At 43.3% G+C, this 23,808-nt stretch overlaps 1 pseudogene; it reads left to right on the forward strand.

The window, feature by feature from the left end:
• The first annotated feature begins 8,603 nt into the window (after window positions 1-8,603).
• Window positions 8,604-8,721, forward strand: LOC126420113 (5S ribosomal RNA; annotated as a pseudogene).
• The last annotated feature ends 15,087 nt before the right edge of the window (window positions 8,722-23,808 follow it).

Raw genomic sequence — 23,808 nt, forward strand, 5'->3', positions numbered from 1 at the left:
CACACACACACCCATCCCCGAGGGAGGACTCGAACCTCCACCGGGTCCAGCCGCACAGTCCATGACTGCAGCCCCCTAGACCGCTCGGCTAATCCCGCGCGGCTCTGCCTCTTACTCTTCATCCGTAGTTCATCACGTGAGCAAAGGGCAAGCCGAGTTTCACACAAGCGATGCTTTCTAAAACCATGCTAATTCTTCGATATAAGATTTTCTGTCTCAAGAAAGTTTAATATATTCGAACTGATACGAAAAATATGTATCTATATATGTCGTTGATCAGCCTCAACCACAAAAGCATATAACCGACACCATGACGGCGTAACACACATGTGACGTCACAGATAACCAATTATACCAGGGCTATTACACTTATCAATCTGGTGCGCTATTATTCGTAACCACAGAGTGAAAGCACTTTGTGTACTTTCTAGCGCGGCATACGAATAACTTAGTTTCAGGCAGCCATACGTTTTCAGCACTGGCGTTTGCAGTAACGCAAGCAGGTAGTAACCTGCCCAGCCTTCTGAGTGAAACCCGCAATATATAATCCCTTAATAACTGCTCAGGCTTCAGCCCTATTCACCGGTCGGTATGGCTGAGCGGTTTCAGGCGCTTCAGTCTGGAACCGCGAGACCGCTACGGTCACAGGTTCGAATCCTGCCTCGGGCATGGATGTGTGTGATGTCCTTAGGTTAGTTAGGTTTAAGTAGTTCTAAGTTCTAGAGGACTGATGACCTCAGATGTTATGTCCCATAAAGCTCAGAGCCATTTTAACCATTTTTTAGCCCTATTCACCCTTCAGACACTAGCAGTTTACCCTAGCCTATAACTATAAAGCCCACTTAAGGTGTCTGAACATGACCACAGTACTTGTAACTTACATTACGGAACCAGAAAGCTGGCGCTTTATTACGTCTAACCAAATCAACAACCATAAGGGTGATTACTAACAGCCTTCGCAGTAGCTAGCACTGAAACCTAAACCAGTGTTCGGGCACACCCAAAGGGCTCACAGATATCTCAACATTATTCAGCTGCACATAAGCAGTATTAACTTAAATCTTCAAACATGAACACAAAACAGACTATAAAACCGTCATCCTTCACCGCAAGACTATTCCTCTTTGTAGTAGGAAGGTAACGTGGCACCCGAGCACAGCAAACGATCAACAGTTTACTGAATATCTGGCCAATGCACAAGCCTCCTCAGTAAGACGGTCACAGTTTTAGCCGAACGCACATGATGCCTAAACCTGAGCGAGTTTGTTTTCTTTTCTTTTCTTTTTTTGAGTCTTCAGTTTTCTGACTGCTTTGATGCTGCTCGCTTCTAATTCCTCTTCTGCGCCAAACTCTCCATTTCAAAGTAGCTGTTGCAACCTATGTCCTCAGTTATTTGCTGGATGTATTCCAGTCTCTGTCTTTCTTAAGGGGCTCCGGAAAGGCTCAAAATCATGAAAAGTTCAGTTTGTAATTTTTTGCGTTTTCTGAATCTGCAGACTATTACCTTTTAATAGATATATAATTTATTCAATTCCGAAGACTACAACTATTTTTAAATTTCTTTTGAAATGTGTTCTACATGGGCGTGACCCACTGTGGCGCTGTTAAACTGCTGTCAAATGGTGTTATTATTAACGTCCGTGTTCATCAGGTACATTTTAGTGATGTGAGATAAAGTATGTGTTGTGGCTAATCTGTGATGGTTCAATATATACCGCTGGTGTGATTGTCGATTGTTTCATGTTTATTTACTCTGTCGTTATCTCGAAAATATTCGTAATTAATTCTGTTTCTTGAGACTCTGTTTTGTTGAAGTATAATAATGAGTAAAAGTAAAGTTATTAGAAATCCTCTGAAGGCTTTTAAGAAAAGGAGAAATGTTGGAAAGCCAAAGGTATGTGTTATTACTGTAAACAATAAAGACGATAACCAAGTGAGTGAACCTAACCTCTCAAGTACACCTGCCCACAGCAGTCAAAGTGAGAAAGAAAATACTTCACAGAAGAAGCTTGGTTCAATGAGTGAAAACTATGAATGTTTTATGGGCGAATCGGATGTGAATGAAATATTTGATATGTCGGTTCTCAAAGGAATTTTTTCAAACTGTGTAAGATGTATTCATTGTAGTGAAGTTGGTCTGGAACTCTCCATAATAAAGCACGTAGGACTTGCTAGTGAAATACAACTGAAATGTGATAAGTGTTCATACATGACCACCTTTTGGAACAGTGTTTCAGTAACTGCAACTGAAGAAAATGGTAACAAAATCTACGAACATAACAACGAGCGATGCTTGCTTTAGACAAGGAACGCCTTCGGGCTGCAGACAGGGCTGTAAAGAGTCTAGAAATACAAGCAAGAGTAAACAGGAGGAGGAACAAGAGGAAGCTGGAAGGGGAGTTTGCAGAGGATGAAGATAATCCATCCTATGGACCTGGAATGCACTAAAACGTTAATCCAATCTTTGTCGCTCGCTTCCCAAAACTTTTATTTTCTCATACTAATTCATGTTTTCTAAGGATCTTCCAAACATATTTGTTTCAAACTTTCAGTAAATGTTACACAGTACCTTCTGCATAACTTAACACAGCCTTTTTCCAAAAAACTGTATGTTTTTGAATATATAAATAAAAAATTGCAAAAAAATGTTGTGAATTTTCATTACAATTGAAAAAAAATCATCTTTAATAACTGAACTAAAACTTTGTAAAATCCCTGTGTTAAGTTGTAGCCCATATTCCAATAAATAATCTGTAAAAAGTTTAACTTCCTACCTCAAATACTTTGTGAGGAAAGATGTAATTTATAAGCGTTATTTTAACATTGCAAGTATAGATCGTTCCGGAGTCCCTTAACAGTTTGTGTCCTTAGCAGCTCCCTCTGATACCGTGCAAGTTATTCCCTGATGTCTCAAGAGATGCTGTACCATTTTGCCCCTTTTCCCTGCCAGTGCTTTCTACATATTCCTTTCCTCTTAAATTCTGTGCTGAATCTCCCCATTCCTTACCTTACCAGCCCACTTAATTTTCAACATTCGTCTGTAGCGCCACATCTCAAATGCTTCGATTACCTTCCGTTCCCCTTTTACCACAGTCCATGTTTCACTACTACCATACAATGCTCTGCTCCAAACGTACATCCTCAGAAATTTCTTCCTTAAATTAACGCCTGTTTTTGATACTAGTAGATTTCTCTTGGGGAGGAATGCCCTTCTTGCCAGTGATAGTCTGCTTTTCGTGTCCTTTTTGCTCCGTCCGTCATTGGTTATTTTACTGCTTAGATAGCGGAATTCCTTAACTTCGTCCACTTCATGACCATCAATCCTGATGTTAAGTTTCTCACTGTTCTCATTTCTGCTAGTTCTCATTACTTTCGTCTTTCTTCGATTTACACTCAATCCACATTCTCTTCTCATTAGATTCACATCATCTAATTCTTCTCCCCTTTTACTCAGGATAGCAATGTCATCAGTTAATCATATCATTTATATCCTTTCACCTTGAATTTTAATTCCACTCGTGAACCTTTATGTTATATCTGTCATTGCTTCTTCGACGTACAGATTGAACAGTAGGGGCGAAAGAGTACATCCTTGTCTTACCCCCTTTTTAATCCGAGCACCTTCTTCTTGGTCGTCTGTTCTTATTAGCCCCTCTCAGCTCTTGTACATATTGTATTTTACCCATCTCTTCCTACAGCTTACACCTATTTTTTTTCAGAATTTGGAACGTATTGCACCATTTTACATTGTCCAACGCTTTTTGCAGGTCGACAGATCCTATGAACGTGTTTTGATTTTTTCTTAGTCTTGCTTCCATTAACAACTGCAACGTCGGAAGTGCCTCTCTGGTGTCTTTATCTCTCCTAAAGCCAAACTGATCGTCATCTAACACATCTTCAATTTTCTTTTCCATTCTTCTGTATATTACTCTAGTCAGCAACTTGGATGCATGAGCTGTTAAGCTGATTGTGCGACAATTCTCGCACTTGTCGGCTCTTGCATTTTTCGGAATTGTGTGGATGTTATTTTTTCCGAAAGTCGAATGGTACGTCGCCAGACTCATACAATCCACACACCAACGTGAATAGTCACTTTGTTTTAACTTCCCCCGATGACTTTAGAAATTCTGATGGATGTTATCCATCCTTTCTGTCTTATTTGATCTTAAGTCCTCCAAAGCTCTTTTAAACTCTGATTGTAATAATGGATCCCCTCCCTCTTCTAAATCGACTCGTGTTTTTTCTTATATCAAATCAGACATATCTTCCGCCTCATAGAGGTCTTCAATGTACTCTTTTCTTCCGTCCGCTCTCTCCTCTGCATTTAGCAATGGAATTGCCATTGCACTCTTAATTTTACCACCCTTACTTTTGATCTCACCGAAGGTAGTTTTGAATTTCTTATATGCTGACTCAGTCCTCCCGACAATTGTTTCTTTTTCGATTTCTTCACGTTTTTCACGTAGACTTATTGTCTTATCTTCCCTGGACTCCCTATTTATTATATTCCTCTTCGACCTCAATTTCCCTGAATATTTTTGTACTTCCTTCTTTCATCGATCAGATAATGTATTTCTTCTGTTACCCATAGTTTCTTCGCAATTACCTTCTTTGTACCTATTTTTCCCTACCCTCTGAGCGTGTATAAACATCATAATCAAAGTATCGACTCAGATCTCAATTCAACGGAAACAGTCAAGGCGAGAGACGAACACATCCACGATTCCAAATCGCTGTTCGTTCTTTTCATCAATGAAATCCCTGCAAGAATCCATTGTCCACGTTGTCATACAACCGTAAGAATCCTACAGGTTATGCGACATCCAGACTGAAAAGACGTACTGGTAAGTCGCCTCTGGCCCTCACAGCCGCCGGCCAGTGTGGCCGAGCGGTTCTAGGTGCTTCAGTCATGAACGGAGCGACCGCTACTGTCGCAGGTTCGAATCCTGCCTCGGGCATGGATGTGTGTGATGTCCTTAGGTTAGTTAGGTTTAAGTAGTTCTACGTTCTAGGGGACTGATGACCTCAGATCTTAAGTTCCATAGTGCTCAGAGCCATTTGAACCGTTTGAACTCACACGGCCGACAATATTCTCTGTCCTGCAGGCGTTGCTCGCGCTGTCACACCACGCAACGGAGAGGGACCCCAAGCCACTGGGCACGCCTCCACGGCAACGATCGGTCACGTGACTCTACGGAAGCTCTCCGCGCGCCTGCGGCACCAACGAATCACCGCCAAACTCCATAAATGCGCCAATACAGACCGACCGACATGTAATCACCCGGCACGCTCTTAACATAAGTTTAACCTCTACAGTGTAAATACAGGGTGCGTCAAAAAAATATATACACACTTTGAAGCGTCATAGAAAATTTATTTCCCGTTCTACAGTGTTAAATTTCGGAAATGGAAAGCTTAAGGTCCAATTGGAAAAATAAATGTACTTTGCAAATGTGATTAATGTTCAAACTGGTGGCCTTCAGCATTAATACGTTTCTGAGTACGAGTCACCACTGATTCCGTACGTCGTACAAAAGTGTCCAATGAGATTTCTGCGCACATCAACTGAATCTCATTCCAAAGTGTGTCCAGGTTACGTGGTTTACGTTTGTACACCTTATCTTTTACTGTGTCCCATATAAAGAAATACAGCGGCGTGAGGTCTGGAGAGTGTGCAGTAAACTCGATTGATCCCCTGCGTCCTATCCACTGGCCTGGCACATTGTGATCCAGGTATGCTCGTACGTCCCTATGAAAGTGTGGCGATGCGCCATATTGTTGAAATAAAACTCATCATTACCGTATAATGCACGAATGGCAGGGAATACGGAGTCAGCAAGCATTGATAGGTACGTTTCTCCAGTAACAGTACCTTCAAAGCGGAAAGGCCCAATGAGTCCCCTAGCAGACAAACCACACCACACATTTACAACAGGCAAATTCACAGCCTTTTCAACTATAATGTGAGGATTATCTTCAGCCCAGTACATACAATTGTGCCTATTAACAGTTCCATTGAGTTTGAATTGGGCTGCATCCGACCACATTATGCTACCCATAAATCCCATTTCACGTCTCACCATCTCCTGAACCTATTCACAAAATTCTAACCATCGACCAAGATCGTCATCACTTAGCTGTTGCACCAGCCTTGGAATGTACACATGAAACTTGTCTTTCTTCAGAATGCGTAGCACACTATTAGCACTTACATTACTCTCACGTGCCGCTTGCCTTGAAGATTTTTGAGGCGAACACTGAAACAGTTCCAAGACTGCAGTTGTGGAATCTTCACTTGTAGCTGTACGAGGTCGCCCTGATAGACCTTTATGCACATCACACACTGTTCCATGAATTTCGAATTTGTCTCGTAGACAAATTCAAAGTGTATATACATTTTTTTGACGCACCCCGTATTGTTGGGGAAAGCTTTCGGTGAATAAATCTTACAAGGGGATGTCAGGACGTTCGGATCACTGATTTACTTCAAACTTTGAACGCATTTTACACTCTATTAGCACAACATAATGCGCAAGTAGTAAGATGTCGTACTTAAGCAATTTCGAGAAAATCGTAATAAATGTTTTACGCGACCGTGGACAAGAGCTGCCGGCAGTCATTTGCTTAGCGTTCAAACTCCGTAATCGGTGAATCGCTGGATCGACTCCTACTAATTCTTTTTAATTTATATTTTTTTCCAATACTCGTCGTTATTTCCTCTGAATATTATACTTGAAAGGTAATATGATGAAAAGGCATGTGTATTTTGCATTAACGTTTATTGAATTTCCAACGTTATTTGGCTGTTTACTATTTTTTTTATTATTACAACAAAATTTATGCGACTTCTGTTTCTATAGACAAGCTAAAAACTTTATCAACGGCCTTAGAACTTCTTCACAGCTGGTTCACAACGAACATGAAATTGCTTCACGAAACGATGCTACGAAAATACATTCAACCGTATATCGCCAGTTCCCGGCACCTGCATTTACCGAAATGTTGCATTACACCCGTTTTGTATCCAGACCTTTGGAAGAAAGATTTTTTTTTTTTTAATTTCAATCCGCTTCGTTTTGTTCTTAGAAACCCTGCAGATTCCTTGTACACCCGGAAAAATTGTGTTCATTCGCTGTAGTAGATGACATTTTAATATGTACACTCCTGGAAATTGAAATAAGAACACCGTGAATTCATTGTCCCAGGAAGGGGAAACTTTATTGACGCATTCCTGGGGTCAGATACATCACATAATCACACTGACAGAACCACAGGCACATAGACACAGGCAACAGAGCATGCACAATGTCGGCACTAGTACAGTGTATATCCACCTTTCGCAGCAATGCAGGCTGCTATTCTCCCATGGAGACGATCGTAGAGATGCTGGATGTAGTCCTGTGGAACGGCTTGCCATGCCATTTCCACCTGGCGCCTCAGTTGGACCAGCGTTCGTGCTGGACGTGCAGACCGCGTGAGACGACGCTTCATCCAGTCCCAAACATGCTCAATGGGGGGCAGATCCGGAGATCTTGCTGGCCAGGGTAGTTGACTTACACCTTCTAGAGCACGTTGGGTGGCACGGGATACATGCGGACGAGCATTGTCCTGTTGGAACAGCAAGTTCCCTTGCCGGTTTAGGAATGGTAGAACGATGGGTTCGATGACGGTTTGGATGTACCGTGCACTATTCAGTATCCCCTCGACGATCACCAGTGGTGTACGGCCAGTGTAGGAGATCGCTCCCCACACCATGATGCCGGGTGTTGGCCCTGTGTGCCTCGGTCGTATGCAGTCCTGATTGTGGCGCTCACCTGCACGGCGCCAAACACGCATACGACCATCATTGGCACCAAGGCAGAAGCGACTCTCTTCGCTGAAGACGACACGTCTCCATTTGTCCTCCATTCACGCCTGTCGCGACACCACTGGAGGCGGGCTGCACGATGTTGGGGCGTGAGCGGAAGACGGCCTAACGGTGTGCGGGACCGTAGCCCAGCTTCATGGAGACGGTTGCGAATGGTCCTCGCCGATACCCCAGGAGCAACAGTGTCCCTAATTTGCTGGGAAGTGGCGGTGCGGTCCCCTACGGCACTGCGTAGGATCCTACGGTCTTGGCGTGCATCCGTGCGTTGCTGCGGTCCGGTCCCAGGTCGACGGGCACGTGCACCTTCCGCCGACCACTGGCGACAACATCGATGTACTGTGGAGACCTCACGCCCCACGTGTTGAGCAATTCGGCGGTACGTCCACCCGGCCTCCCGCATGCCCACTATACGCCCTCGCTCAAAGTCCGTCAACTGCACATACGGTTCACGTCCACGCTGTCGCGGCATGCTACCAGTGTTAAAGACTGCGATGGAGCTCCGTATGCCACGGCAAACTGGCTGACACTGACGGCGGCGGTGCACAAATGCTGCGCAGCTAGCGCCATTCGACGGCCAACACCGCGGTTCCTGGTGTGTCCGCTGTGCCGTGCGTGTGATCATTGCTTGTACAGCCCTCTCGCAGTGTCCGGAGCAAGTATGGTGGGTCTGACACACCGGTGTCAATGTGTTCTTTTTTCCATATGCAGGAGTGTATTTTCCGTGTCTGTACCAAAAGCCAACGGCCTTGCCGCAGTGGTAACACCGGTTCCCGTCAGATCACCGAAGTTAAGCGCTGTCGGTCTGGGCTAGCACTTGGATGGGTGACCATCCGGTCTGCCGAGCGCTGTTGGCAAACAGGGTGCACTCAGCCCTTGCGAGGCAAACTGAGGAGCTACTTGATTGAGAAGCAGCAGCTCCGGTCTCGTAAGCTGACGTACGGCCGGGAGAGTGGTGTGCTGACCACTATCTATCTATTTCTTTCGCCTTTGCGCTGCATAGTACGCGGGGTTGGTGTGGTTAATTCGGATTTGGCACGTTAATGTGAAGGGTTGGCCGGATGCCCTTCCTGCCGCCACCCCGTACCCCCCGGGACAGAATCAGAGTACCCATCAGTCTGCGTCTATGTGAACCATGGAAAAGTGCTGATGTGTTTCAAATGTCTGTGAGTCATGTAACTGAGGCGGGACGTGGGGACCAGCCCAGTATGTGGAAAGCCGCCTAAAAACCACATCCAGGCTGGCCTGCACACCAGTCCTCGCCGTTAATCCAGCGGGAGGATTCGATCTGGGGCCGGCGCGCCTACCCGAGTCCAGGAAGCAGCGCATTAGCGCACTCGGCTAACCAGACGGGATAGTGGTGTGCTGACCACATGTCCCTTCATATCCACATTCAATGATGCCTGTGGTCTGAGGATGACACGGCGGCCGGTAGTTACCTTTGCGCTTTCATGGCTTGTTCGAACGGGGTGTAGTTTAGTGACTTTATCAAAAATAAACTGATGGGAAAAAATTGTAGCACCAACAAGGAGTTGTGGGACATAAATGATAGTTGTTAGATGTGAAGCAGGATGTCTCTTCAAATTTCCCGTCAGTCGCATAATACTGACGCCAATAGCTCCACAATGAGGACGTAAATCAGAAACTTCCGGTCAGATTAAAACTGTGTGCCCGACCGAGACTCGAACTAGGGACCTTTGCCTTTCGCGGGCAAGTTCTCTACCATCTGAGCTACCGAAGCATGACTTACGCCCGGTACTCACAGCTTTACTTCTGCCAGTATCTCGTCTCCTACCTTCCAAACTTTACAGAGGAGACGAGATACTGGCAGAAGTAAAGCTGTGAGTACCGGTAGCTCAGATGGTAGAGTACTTGCCCGCGAAAGGCAAAGGTCCCGAGTTCGAGTCTCGGTCGGGCACACAGTTTTAATCTGCCAGGAAGTTTCATATCAGCGCACACTCCGCTGCAGAGTGAAAATCTCATTCTGGAGGATGTAAATCAGGTCTGCTTTAAATACAAACTGCAATGGGACTGACAGTTACCCTTGAGATTGGATGTGGTGCGTTGATGTTAGGTAAGAATGCTTTTAAGGGGACAAAGACGCCATTATCTGGGAGTAGCTGAATGTTCCATCCATAAAACTGGGGAAAGACATGGCAGGACTGTGGCATCTGTACGTGATTGCTAGCAACGGTGACCACGAGAATATGCAGTACAGTCGTAAGACGACCAGACTGCCGCCGGACACGTGGCACTACCGAGAGGGAAGACCGTCGTGTTCGGCCTATGGCTCTGTGGCATCATACTGCACCTGCAGCAGCAATTTTAACAGCCGTTGGCAACAAAGTGATGCAACCAACAGTGACAAATCAGTTACCTCAAGGACAGCTCCGAGCTAGAGGTCCTGTGGCGTGCGTTCCACTGGCTTGAAACCATCGCCATTTGCTATTTCAGTGGCGTTAAGCGAGAGCTGACTGGAGGGCAGGGTGGAAGTCAGTTTTGTTTTCTGGTGGGGGTTCTTCCCCGGTGCCAGTCTCGGCCATGTGTTGGTTAGAAGAAGACCAGTTGAGGTCCTGGAAGCTACCTGTCTGTGTGCTAGACATGCAGGACCTACACATGGAGTTATGCTCAGGGGTGTCATGTGATATGACAACAGGAGCGCTCTTGTAGCTACCCCTTGCACCCTGACTGCAAAATCGGACGTGAATCTGGTGGTTCGACCTGTCGTTTTGCTGTTCATGAGCAGCATTAGGGGGGGGGGGGGGGGGTACATTCCAACAGGCTAGCTCTCTTCGACATACCGCTTTTATTTATTTGTTTAATCGATCTGCATTTACAGGGCGAAATATTAAACTAGGACATTACAGCATCAGAATGGCACATTCATCAGTACTTAATGACATAATAAAAAATACAAGATTTTATACAATATGACTTATTTTTTTAAGCCATTCAATGGCATTGTCCGTGACGTTATGTACATCCTCCAGTTTACCATTAAAAACGTGCACAGTACACTCAATGAAGTGAGCCATTGAATGGTTGAGTCCACATTCGCATTGAGGGTCGTTCGCGAGGCCCCATGTTGTCGTCATTTCCCTGGATCTTCCGACACCCGTCCTCACACGTTTCAGCGTAGTCCACACTCTTCTGGGAAGCTTAAAGCCTTCTATTGGTATGCTTGGGTCAGCAAACAGTTTTCTGTTCTTTATTGTGCTTCTACTCCATAAACTTTCCCATTCATTTTCTGGGTCGAAGGGAAACACCTCTTCACCTGTTTTCCATAGAGATAACTTTGATTTCAGGCGGCTTTTCTTTGGTTTCAGGTCCTGGTGTTTGCTAGTATTTTGCTATATTCTCTTGATAGAAGCTAATGTCTTCTGATTTCAGGTGGTGCTATGTTAGACAATACGGGTAGCCAATCTATAGGTGTAGGCCTCAGTTCTCCCGATATTATTCTCATTGTTTCTCTTAGTTGGATATCGATTTTTGATATATGCACACTACTGACCCGTACAGGTGCACAATACTCGTTCACGCTGTATACCAGTGCCAAGGCTGAAGTTCTCGAGGTATTTGGATCACATCCCCAGGTGGTTCCGGTGAGTTTGGCAAGAATGGGATTTCTAGATTTCAGGTTTTGTTTTGTATCCTCTAGATGGGCCCTGTACGTTAGGAACCGGTGGAGCTTTACTCCAAGGTACGGAGGAATGTCTTCTTCTTTAATGGTCTGATTATTCATGCAGATGTTCCGGTTTATCTTGGCTTCTCTGTTATTAAGATGCTTGTTTACACTTACGATCTTGTCTGGATTATGTTGTAGATGCCATTTGGTGTAGTACTGGTGCACCAGGTTTATATCTTCTTTCAATTTCTGCTCTATTTTTTCAAAAGATTTGCTTTGATAAGCTGTTACCATATCGTCCGCATATATAAACTTACGAGACGTTGTTTCGGGGATATCCGCAGTGCAAAGTTAAACAATAAGGGGTCCAGTACCGAGCCCTACGGGAGTCCGTTGTTGATGGCTATGCATCTGCTGGTTTTTTCATTAAGAGTTATTCTAATTTTTATTCCAGTTGAAATGTTCTTCATAAGTTTGTAGGTCAGCATCCTCTGAATTTTTTCTACCCGTTTATGAAGTAGGCCGTCCCTCCACATTGTATCATGTGCTGAGGTTAGATCCAACAGGACAACGCCAGTTTTCTTCTTATCCTGATAGCCCTTTTCGATAAAGGTTGTGAGGGCAAGGACTTCGTCACAGCAATATCTTTCAGGCCTACAACCTGCTTGCTCCATTAGTAGGGAGTATTTTATCTTGCACTTACATTAGCTTGTCATTTTGCTATGTTAATCACTTGAATATATTACGTAGAGTAACATATGTCCGAAATTTCGTTACCCTACATTATTTATTTTTTTCTGTCAATGTAGAAAACAGGTAATACCATCGTTCCTCAGAGGTTTCCCTTCATTCCTATACTTTTTCAGGAAAAAGTAGTCATTTACTGTTTCGCGAATTATAGCGATTGTCGCCCTTTCGCAGAAAGTACTACGTTTCCTCATAATGATGGCATCGTAGACCACCATCTCGTGTACCATTATGCTGTATAAAGGAATTTGGCTATAATAGTTTTCTTTACTCCCCGATTTTTCTTTGAGGGGGATATGCACATGGTACGTTATACAAATATACATAAAAGTGGAGTTATTTTTATAAAATGAAATACAGCAGAGTGTTAATTGTAATGAGTGGATCAATATTCCGTAGGAACACAGATTTCAATTTAATTAAACACGAGATCTTTATTTGTTCTTAGACATCGCATGAGCGCTCTTGCATGGGTCTCACATGTGAAAAGGCTGGCTTCGGTTGAACTTATTTCTGCTTTTCTGTATACTGAATCCGCGCTTCCAACACTCATTTCCTTTTCGGCTTCTTCCCATTCTTCCTGCAGCTGTTTCGATTCACCTTCCCTGCACTTACTATTAATTTCTTTCGTAACTAGATTATATTGCTATATTTCATGTTGCAGATAATAAACATTGGACTCCGGAAAGGGTTTATTGTAGACAGGGAAACCAACCAGTCTGCATTGAAACAAGCAGGAAAACGAAAGACAGGTGTGAAGCAGCCAGAAAATTGACAACCAAACCAACGAAAACTGTCGCAATGATACAACCGCTATACATAAAAAAGAACGAGTGCTCACCAAAAAACTAATTCATTAGTGAGAGCGCTAAATTATCAGCAGTGATGAGAACATTGCGTCGAGGCCGTGTGCGTGAGACTTGATGTCCTGTCGATACGTGTTTCATTCAGAGCAGACGACGATCAGGGGCTTCAGTTTCATTAATTAAACCCCCGTCCTGCGTTTCGCCGTCGCCCTGCTGGAGAAAACAGTGGATTTCGATGTTGCCTGTGACAGATTAATAAAAAAAATGCGAGACAAACGAAAACTCGATTAAATTAAAATTTCTATCAACTGCGTTTGATCAAAGGAGTGAGCTTCGCCCAGATGCCGTAAATATTTTTCGTTATTTTTTTTCTTGACAGGAATGTCGATATTATAAAGCGATTATTTCATTTAACTGACATAGTTCAATTTGGGACGCGTGTATTGTGGTATTATGCACATCATTAAAACTCGGCGCTATGTACCCTGTTGCAAACGGTAGATCTCGTAGAATAAAAAACATTGAATTAATCGTTTGTAAATCGGATATTATTCTGTTGCTATCTAGAACCAAAGTTTGCACTAAAAGTCACTTAAGAGATGGTGTGCAATTGAGTGAACAAACTCTCTAAATTTGCTGATGTAGTTGATAAATAACACTTACAGGGTGCAGTGTGAAACTTGAACGACAAATACCCGTTTGTGCAGTCTTTTTACTTTTCCAATAATAGTATCAGTGTCATTGGGTTTTACTAAGCTGTTTAAAATTTACCGTTTATTCTGCTGCCCCAATTGCACACTTATTTTTATGATGTCACTGGCTTCGATCAATGTCGATCATCTTTAGATGTACGTAGTTCTGTGAACAGTTTTCTCATGTATAGTTCCATATGGATACGGCGTGTTCCTGAAGCATCTACATATATCCGAAGATGCTCTGCATTGATCGAAACTAACCATTTCTTAAACATAACTGTGCAACTAAGAGAGCAAAGTAAAAGATAAACTGTAAATATCCTCAAAGTCGCGGAACCTCTCGAGGCAAATGTGTCGACATTGTGTGAAGCTTGTTTACTTATCAACTGTCTGCCTAACCATTTATGAACAATTTTATTCCGCTTTCAACTACTGTAGACCAACACGTATCTCACTAGTTACCAACACTTTCGGAATCAAAATTACGTACCTGATATTTGTCTACTTATTTTCATTTATTTATTTTACCTGATGTGATTCCTGCTGTCAGGGCCTCTCTTACGTCGAACCATGTTTTCACACTTACAGTAACATTTTTATATCATAGTTACCTAACAAATAACAATCTTAATATGAAAAATGGTATTAAACTGATGTGAGTGTTTTTGGTGACAATATGATTAAATAATGCTGACGGTGATTTAATGAAGTTAACACTGGCAGTGCTTGTACTACTAATGCTGCTGTCTGTAATACTGAAAATATTAATAATAATAATAATAATAATAATGAAAATAATAATGACAATAATAACAGTAATGTCAGTGGTAGATATAAAGAGAATTTACAGGTGTAGAAAACACTAATATACCGAGTTCTGAAGAAAGGACATTTATCAATACAGGGGATTGACGAGGGGTCTGGTTGGAAAGAAGAATGTACAAGGATAACGAGTGTGTACAGAGACGGCGGGTATCAGTATTTTTGTTTTGGTACATACGTCGTTAACTGTTTTCTGAAGCTGAAGATGTTATTCAGTTCTCTAATATAATGCCGGAGTTTATTGCAGAGTCTGGTTCCTGCTACTGAAAAGGGTTTTGAGAAAGTGGCATAACGATGGAGTGGGGCAGAAGGGATTTTGGTCCGATGGAAACGGGTGTTTCCGCCATGTTGTTCAGACAAGAGCGTTAAGGTAGAGGAGAAATGTGAGGGACAGTGACATAGACAAAGCAGTAGAGAAGAGAGAGGGTATAGAAATCTCTGAGCTTGTCTTCACGCAGCCAGAATAGCTGTGTATATGATGGTGAAATATGATCAATAAGTCAAACATCACAGACATTATCAACACAACCAGATAAAACCAGTTCAAGGAGCAGTGCTCTTACCTAAAAAAGGCCTTGCAGGACAGCATTGCTGTAATCAATAACTGGAATTATAAGTGTTCGTAAAAGCTTCTTCTTCAGGGAAAGGAGGAAGAGCTTTTTATATGTTTGGAGAGCATGGAGAGATGCCGATGGCTTCTTGCACGTTACAGTTACATGCTTAGTCCAATTTACATTTTTTATCTATTACTACTCCCAGACTCTTTGCTGAAGGAGAGAAGTCGATATTTGTCCTATTTGGGATTCAAGATGGCAGAGATTTCCAACATTTCGGGATAATGAGCCAAGAATAACCAACTACTACCATTTGGGTTTAGGATGGGTTGAGCATATCCTGCGACCCAGGCTGGCATTGAGACTTCGATGGCTTTCAGGTTTACTGTCATTCCATTGACACAAAATGAGAGGAGTATAGGACCTAACACCGAACCATGGGTGATGTTGGATACTACCTGCCTCCATTGTGCCTTTTTGGTGCCCGACATGACGCATTTCTGGCGAGACGTCAGGTATGAGCGAAACCACTACATTGGTATTTGGACAGTAATTTAGGCTTCTTAAGCTTCGCAATCCCAACGGCGGGGTAAGTGTCAAACACTGTACTGTCTGCTGAGAAATAACTTTATCACCTACCACAGACTTGTAGCCAAATAAGTTAAGGAAATAATTCTCGGTTACGGCATCATCCACCATAGGAGAACCACTTATTCGCCCAAGTTTGAATTCACTTAGTTCCTACATAATGCGCTCGTAATTACATAGAACACTGTTCTGGCCACGACTGACTCTTGCAACATATTAAGGACACTGTATAGAGATCATTCATGGTCAAATACAAGAGCGCAGTCTGAAGACTTGGCTAGCATCGCATTTATGTTAAGCGTGGTTTCTCACATTGTTTTCATATTTTTGTCCAATCCCACCGCATCTTGAGAGCATCCCGTAAATTGGTCAGAACATGTCTGTGCTATATTCCTGAGACAATTTTCTCAAAAGGTTCAAATGGCACTGTTGTTCCTGTGACAATTTTCTCAAAAGTTTCAAATGGCTCTGAGCACTATGGGACTTAACTTCTGAGGCCATCAGTCCCCTAGAACTTAGAACTACTTAAACCTAACTAACCTAAGGACATCACACACATCCTTGCCCTAGGCAGGGTTCGAACCTGCGACCGTAGCGGTCGCGTGGTTCCAGACTGTAGCGCAAAGAACCGCTCGGCCACTTCGGTCGGCACAATTTTCTCCTTATGATGATAATTTTACCACTAACCATGGCAGCCCAATAAACGTTGAACTGGACTTGGTAGCTATATTTTGCATTGCTTCTTATAGGACAATACAGCGAAAGTACGGTCACCACAATACTATTCATGGTTATTGGAAAAAGAAACTGCTCATGATACCTAGTAGGATGTAGGTTGTTGCTAGTGTTGCCCGCCTGGAAAAGGCAGTTCGCTGTCGCAGCCTAGGGAGAAGATAATATAAGGTAAAAAATTTTTAAATAGCCTCTCATCCCGTGGTACGGTATACACGGCGTTATCGTGTGCCAGTTCAAAGAATTCATACGCAGCATTCCATATCCAGCTCCTTGGTGCTGTCGAAATGCAAATGGCCTGGTCACATCAACTAGGTTTTCGTTCACCACACAGTTTGTACTCCCATCCCGAAGATAAGGTTCAAAAGTCATAAAGGTGGTGGTGGTTGGGGGGGGGGGGTTAATATTTAACAGGTCTGCGCTTTGTAACAATAAAGATATTCGTGATTTTCAGAATTTCGATGGTGTGATTCTTACATTCTGTTATGTATTCACATTTACACAAAGTGCTTCGACAATTACCATAGTTATCCTCTCGTAAGTAGGTGCATTGACGCACAGTTGAACAGGCTGAACACATAGTACGAACATGTAAACTGTGGAGACATAGTATACTGGCCCGCTCCAACGAGTGATATAATACATAAAATGGCAGTTAGGTCCGCACTGAACCAAGACACTCAATTCTTTGGCACCGAAGAAGCGTCAGGACAGAAATAGGACGCTGGGGAAATATAGATATTACGCTGAGCTTGGGGAGACGCTATATTACTCTGCATTAAATATGAATAGATACGTGAACAGCAAGTATAAACTTAGATGTAATCAAGAAAATTGCAAGCCAACTGATTACGCAGTCTGAATGGAAGCTGGAGAAACAAGAGCACATTTTGTGTACTTGCATTCTCAATATGAAATGACTGGAAAATGAACCGTTGTAGATGTCACTTCGCACAAGAAGAAACGTATCGGAAAAACGACTTACAGTTCCGTTAATAAATGTGCGGTGAAGGAGGTGTGCAGAAGAATAGAAAAAGGTGCAGACAAAGGTAAAGTGTAAGAGAAACTGTATCCACTATGACAAATTCGCGGATAGATATGATACTTATTTTGAAGAACCCACTAACTGGTTAAAGTAAATTACAGCTAGTCGTTAGGAGCTATGTAGTGTTTTGATTACACACATCTAGTATTTACATCGGGTACTCTAGTAAATAGCAGATACAGTAAAAGATAACACAAACGCACTCTCATTTAAATTCGTCCATCGAACGTCTTGTGTGACTTTCATTTTTTTATTGTTCCTCTGCAGTTCTTCTCCCGTCAGCCTTTGAGCAAACCGATGCGATTAGACTAAATAGCTAGACTAGATCACTTAATAGTATTATTATAATGATCACTACAAGTGACAGACGCTGGTGTAACTTGTTATCTCGAATGGAATTAATAAGCAATGGGCAAAAGAATCATGTACTGCTTCAGCATGGTCATTTCTTAGTTGTAGTAACCTTGATTATTAATTAAGAATGGCTCTGAGCACCATTGGATTCATCTGAGGTCATCAGTCCCCCAGAACTTAGAACTATTTAAACGTAACTAACCTAAGGACATCACACACATCCATACCCGAGGCAAGACTCGAACCCGCGACCGTAACAGTCATGCGGTTCCGGACTGAAGCGCCTAGAACCACACGGCCACCGCGGCCGGCATTAATTAAGAACTCACTCATGTTTTAGTCTTGTGCAATGTTCTTTAAAGTATGTTACGGAGTACTGTGTACTCATAGTGAGACGCAATAAGACATCTGTTAAGAAAGCATGCCTCTCAGCAAACGTATTGTTATTCAGACAATGTTCACGAGTGCCTGCAGTTAATTGTTACGAGAATCACAAAGTGAAGTATTATTATTCAAGCTGACATATTTAAGTTTTCATTTAATTATGTTTTCTCTCTTTGTTCACCGTACAGTACACACGTATGTATGCAAATAAATCTCCAGCGCTCTCGAGAAGTTACGAATAACATGGAGTTCTTCATACAAGTAGATAAACAAATCGAAGAAGATCTATGGTGTTTTATGTAACACATAAAAGAACAGAAGACGATAAGGATTTAAAGCAATACGAAATTCGTGAAATATACAAATACATTGGTCCCAGGAAGACAATATACATCAAAAACTATTGATAATGATATAAGGCTAACAGATCCATAAATACTAGATTGTGTCGCAGAAGAAACTGTACATACCCATAGGTTACTGTTAATTTAAATTATACGAGAAGGAGTCAAGTGAAAACCCTTAAATTAAATTAAAAATTTACATTCCGCGTCGTTGTTCTTCAAGTTGGCGGTACTTTTACCAATGGTATAAGGACGGGCGGCAGAATACTACAGAGAAGCGAAATGCGACTACAATACCAGTTCAAAGTAGGTTTCCCGCTTGCGACATACACCAAGAATGAACAACGCCTTCTGAGCAGTGAAGGTACGAAATCTATTGAAATCTATCGGAGAACGAAGGTTCAGTACGGTGATGCGTGTCTATCACTGCAGCAAGTGTATGAGTGGAGTAGAAAGTTCGGACTTGGTGCCTTCTGTGACAGACGCATAGCGCCCAGTCAGGCACAACGCATTGCCACACCAGTCTTCTGCAGCAGCTGAAGCCATTGTGATGGAGAACCGACGTGTGACGGTAGACGGAACAGCCGTAAGTGTGAACATTAAGGATGGCTCAGCACATCATGCCATTCGTGAAGTACTTAAATTTCAGAAAGTATCTGCAAGATGGGTGCCATGGCAGCTCAGTCCAAAACTGAAATAGAGATGCGCTGATGTTTATGAAGAACTTTGCTGGAACTTTGAAGCAGAGGGTGATGACTTCTTCGTGAGAATCGTTACAGGACGCGAAATTTCGGTACACTACCATCAGCCCGAAGCAAAGACAACAAGCAAGGAATCTTCATTACCAAACCCCGTATAGTTCCAGACACAATCATCTGCAGGAAAGGTTTTGCTGACGCTCTTTCGGGACGAACGAGGCGTTGTCTTCCAAAACTTCACCACTAGAATACCATCACCAGAGCGTCATCTTCCAATGTGTTAAAAAATCATCTGTAGCCTGCAATAACATCAAAGCTACGAGGGCTTCATGACAATTCTCGGCATCCTCCTGCCCGTCTGCCCGTAAAACATTGATAACCATCGATGACCTTCACTCATACTCTGCCGCATCCATTATATTCATCAGAGCTCGCACTAGGTAAGGATCGCTCAAAAATGCGGTGGGAAGAAAGAAATTTGGTTCAGATGAGGAGATGCAGCATTCAGTGCACAACCAGCTGCGCACAGGACGAAAAGATTTTTCTTTTTTTTCTTTTTTTTCAGAGGAATCAGTGCACTGCTCTGTGTCCTGGAGAATGTGTGTTCAGTGACAGGGAGACTATATCGAAAAATGATTCACATGTATTCCAATACCGTTCAGTAAAAGATTTGTAAAAGAATTTAAGATTTTAGTTTGACTCTCACTCGTATCCAGAAACAAAGGTTCGTGTAAGTTCATATACAAGCTAGACTGAACTGTTAAGACCCGATGCATTTTAATTTTGTATTAGAAAAGAAAGACAGCTAATGCCGCCACATGAATTGTATAATCTTTTAGACTAGTATTTACAAGTATCAATGTAAGCTAACTTAAAACTTTTAATTTTAGAATACAATAAGGAGTATTAGAAAATTCAGTATAGGCAAGAAAAGCAAGTGTGGTGTGTTTGTGTATGCAGCCAAAAAATTGCAACCGAATTTTATAGCCCCATTGATGTATGTGGTATGGTAACTTTCCATCCCCATTCATTTGTTTTGGAACTGTACGGTGTAGTTATGAAGACAGGTGTGTGTAGAAGGGCTTTTGTTCACGACTACATAATAAATGTAAGCTTGGTTTGTCCGTTCGCGCTGAAATAGCTCCGATAAAATCTTCTGCATCCCCATGGGGGCTATATGGTGTTTGGTATTTCAAGAGGCACAGTATCTAACATTTATACTGCACACAGGGACAGCGCAAAACATCATGTGCTAAGTCACAACGCGGATGCAAGTATGTGTTGACTGACTGTAACGGATGGTCACTCAAGAAAAATGGACGGACGACAGCACTAGAGTCACTGCAGAAATGAATGTCGCAAGCATGAACCCTGTCGCCACCAAACCAGGATGAAGGGGGCTCATTTTCTGGGAATTCCAGGACGAACTGGAATCCCAAAACCATTCATCAGTGATGCAAATGCCAGTAATAGGAAAATTTGGTGCCGAAGTCATATAACCTGGTCTATGGAACAATGGAGGAAATTCATTTGCTCGGATGAGTCTGCTTGCACACTGCTTCCAACTTCTGGCCGAGTCTATGTCCCATAGTGAATCACAGCGCGACTTCGGTGACGATTTGGGAAGCCATCTCATGGTATTCCATTGACTCCATGAGTACTCTACAAGGTCGAAACCCAGGAACTGTATTTATCTATTCCGAAACGACTAGAAGTCGTTTTGAACGCCAACCTCGTTCCTGCACCGTATTAGGCACGGTAATGAGTTGTGTTGTAGTGTTTCCATATTTTGCAGATTTCTGGAATACATGGAGAATTCTTAAGGCTTTCGTGGCCACTTGCTGACAAACTGCCGTCGGCTTCTGTCTCGGGTTCTTCGGCCGACGTTCCTCTGATGATTTTTCTAACGTTTCGCCAGCACCAATGGCTGCCATTGTCAAAGTTTCACCCTCCATTGCTTGTGGTGGACTCCCGCAGCCCCAGGCTATATGTACCTGGCGCGCCATCGTCCAACGGCATCTACGCGGTCATTTCCGGTGCGATTCTCTTGCTACGTACTGCGGTCGTTCGCTGCTGCACGGGAAGCCAGGATCCGTTTACTTTGGGGCTTTCTTCTTTCTTGTTGAAACTGTTCTCGTGTTTGTGTATTTCTGCGGCTTCTCTGAACAAGTGGGTATCATAGTTATTCCCTACAGCCAGAACTTCCTTGTCGGCGAACTTTACTACGTGGTCGGTCTCACACAGCGGGTGCTCTGTCACAGCCGATTTCTCCACCTCCCCATGCATTGTCTCTTATGTTCTGTGATCCTGGTGTTGATTAATCGTCCGCTCATTCCAACATAAATTTTTCCGCATGTGCATGGTATGCGGTATACCCCAGACATTGCAAGTGGGTCACTTTTCTCCTTTACCGATCTCAGACACTTTGGTTTCTTTGTCGCTTTGTAAAAAGGCTTCCGCTGTGTTTGAGCAGTATACTGCCGATTCTGTTTGTCACTCAGGGAATGTATAACAGAAAGGTCATAGCTCACATTTCTTTTTCTGATTTGTACTTCGCAGAGTGTTTGGCTCTGTTATAGTTCTAATATAACTTGTGGAGTACCCACTGCTCCTCAGAACACTTTCCAAGTGTTGTCTGTCGAGTCAGAGGTGCTGCGGCTCACATATTCGTCTTGCTCACGTTAAGAGCTTGGTAATCATGCCTTTTTTCTGGCTCGTGTGGTGATCTGATATTCTGTGCAGGTATCGGTCTGTGTGTGTCGCTTTTCGATACACGCTGTGTTCCAATTTTTCACCATCCCTTGTGACCAGCACATCTATCTCCATGGTAAGTTGTATGTTGCCATGGAGGTTGTTGAGTTGTCTTACGACGTCACCGACCTGTTCATCATCATGATTCCACACAACGAAGGTATCATCCATGTATCTGTACCACAGCCTAGGTTTACAAGTTGCCAAGTCAAGTGCCTGTGCTTCGAAATGTTCCATGAAGGAGGTGGCCACCTCTGGACTAAGGGGGCTAACCATGGCGAAGCCTTCCAGTTGTTCGTAGAAGTTGTCATTTGACATAAAATAGTTTGTGGTGAGACATATTTTCGGGAAAATGGAACCGATGTACTCCAGAGAGTCACTGAGTGAGATTTTCGTAAACAAATGAACAACATCAAATCCGACCAGGATGTCGTTTGGTGTGAGTTTTAGTTTCTTCATATTCTCAATGAAATCTCCTGAGTCTTTTATGTATGTGTCAGTCTTCCCGACGTGCGGCTGGAGCAGAGAGCCCAGTTTATACGCCGGAGAGCCAGGAGCGCTAACAATCGGTCTTAGTGGAACATTGTTCTTATGGATCTTAGGTAATTCATACAGCCGAGGTGGTAAGGCTTTTGTGCTGCGCAGGTTCCCCTGTATGTCCGCCGGCAGCGAAGGCTTCTTGACTAACCGATTCGTATTCCGTGTGACACGTCGCGTCGGCTCTGTGCTTAGTTTTCGGTACGTTCTCGGATCTGATAGGACCCGGACCTTCTGCTCGGAATCTTCGGTGTGCATTACGACGGTCGCATTGCTCTTGTCGACAGGCAGTACCAATATACTATTATCGTCAGCGTTAAGGTTCTTAATAGCTTGTACCTCTTCTTTCTTCACGTTGCAAGCTGGTGGGTTTGCTCAGTGCAGTATCCTGAAGACCGAAGATTATGAGCAGAAGATCTGAGACCTATCAGATCCGACGACGTACCGAAAACTAAGCGCAGATCCGAGGCAGCGTGCCACACGCAATACGAATCTGTCAATCAAGGCCTCTTCTCTGCCGGTGGACATACAGAGGAACCTTCACAACACAGAATCAAGAAAGAGGCATGATTAACACTCTTGCAACACAAGCAAGACGAATATGTGAGCCTCAGCTCCTCTGTCGCAAAATACAACACCTGAAAGTGTTCTGAGGATCGGTGGGTACTCCATAAGTTGTATTAGAAGCATAACAGAACCAAACACTCGGCGAAGTACAAATAAGAAAAAGAAATGTCGGTTATGGTCTTTCTGCCATACATTCCCAGGGTGACGGACAGAATCAGAAGCATATTTCGCAAACACCTTGTGCAGGCTATGTGCAGCCTATTTATAAACCGATAAAGAAGACCAAAGAGTGTCTGAGATCGGTAAAGGAGAAAAAGGACTCACTTGCAATGTCTGGCGTATAACGTATATCATGCACTTGCGGAAAAAATTATTTTGGAATGAGCGGATGATCAATCAACACAAGGATCACAGAAAATAAGCGAGAATGCAGGTAGGGGGAGGTGGAGCACCCGCTGTCTGAGACCGACCACGTAGTAAAGTTCGCCTACACCGAAGTTCTGGCTGTATAGAAGAACTATTACACCCACTTGTTCAGAGAAGACGTAAAAATACACAACCACGAGATTAGTTTCAACAGGAAAGAAGAACGCCTCAAGGTAAACGGATCCTTGCTTCTCATGCTGCAGCGAATGACCGTCGCAGGTAGCAAGAGGAGAACCGCACCGGAAATGACCGCGGAGAAGCCCTCGGAC

The sequence above is a fragment of the Schistocerca serialis genome, chromosome 9, assembly GCF_023864345.2.
Source record: "Schistocerca serialis cubense isolate TAMUIC-IGC-003099 chromosome 9, iqSchSeri2.2, whole genome shotgun sequence".
Taxonomy (NCBI): Eukaryota; Metazoa; Arthropoda; class Insecta; order Orthoptera; family Acrididae; genus Schistocerca; species Schistocerca serialis.